The sequence below is a fragment of the Papio anubis genome, chromosome 13 (genome assembly GCF_008728515.1).
Source record: "Papio anubis isolate 15944 chromosome 13, Panubis1.0, whole genome shotgun sequence".
Taxonomy (NCBI): Eukaryota; Metazoa; Chordata; class Mammalia; order Primates; family Cercopithecidae; genus Papio; species Papio anubis.
In genome coordinates this window covers 30,372,434-30,373,522 of record NC_044988.1, presented here as the reverse complement: position 1 = coordinate 30,373,522, position 1,089 = coordinate 30,372,434, and positions in this window count along the sequence as shown.

The window sequence follows — 1,089 nt, the reverse complement described above, 5'->3', positions numbered from 1 at the left end:
CATGATAGTGAGTACTCATGAGATCTGAGGGTTTTATAAGAGGCTTTTCCTCACCTTCGCTCTGCACTTCTCCTTCCTTCTGCCATGTGAAGAAAGACGTGGTTGCGTCCCCTTCCACCATGATTGTAAGTTTCCTGAGGCCTATCCAGCCATGCTAAACTGTGAGTCAATTAAACCTCTTTCCTTTATAAATTACCTAGCCTCAGTTAGGTCTTTATTAGCAGCATGAGAACAGACTAATACACTATCCATGATTGCGGGGAGCAGTGGAAGCTGGTATTCTGGCCTCGCAGAAGTCAGAACGTAGCTGCTGTTTTCACACATCCACCTGAGTGTCATTGTGATTCTTTCGACAGACTTGAAGTGGCACTTCCTCTTTATGCCAGCACAGCCTGACATCTGTCTTCTTCAGTCATGTGTGATGGTGTGTAATTTTTGAAATACTTCTTGCTAGCCCAATCTTCAAATACTGTTTTTCCTCTAAGCAATTTTAATCAGTCAATCTGCAAACATTTACTGAGTTCAGAGTCCATGATAAAAGAGCCCTAAATTCAAATCCCAGCTCTGGTGCTTACTATGTCATCTTGGGAATGATCATTTCTCCACCTGAATATCATCTTCTTTTTACTGTAAAATGAAAATTGTAATACTTCCTTCATAGATATTTTTGCAAGGATTAAAAATAAAGATTTTATGACATCAACCATAATGCTAAACACATAGGAGGTACTTAATGGGAATCACTGTTATTATCTAATAATGTTTATAATTTTTACAACTTTATATTAACAAATTTATATGTATTTATAAAATAATAATGCAAATAATATAGAACATATAAATATGTGTATACATATGTTTATATATTTATACATTTTATGATTTATAATAATTATTATTATTTTCTAGATGTCAGGGAAACTTAATAGATAAAAAAGACATATTTGGCAGGCACAGTGGCTCACACCTGTAATCCCAGCACTTTGGGAGGCCGAGGCAGGTGGATCACTTAAGCCCAGGAATTCAAGATCAGCCTGGGCAACTTGGTGAAACCCTATCTCTACAAAAATTTCAAAAATAAGCTAGGTA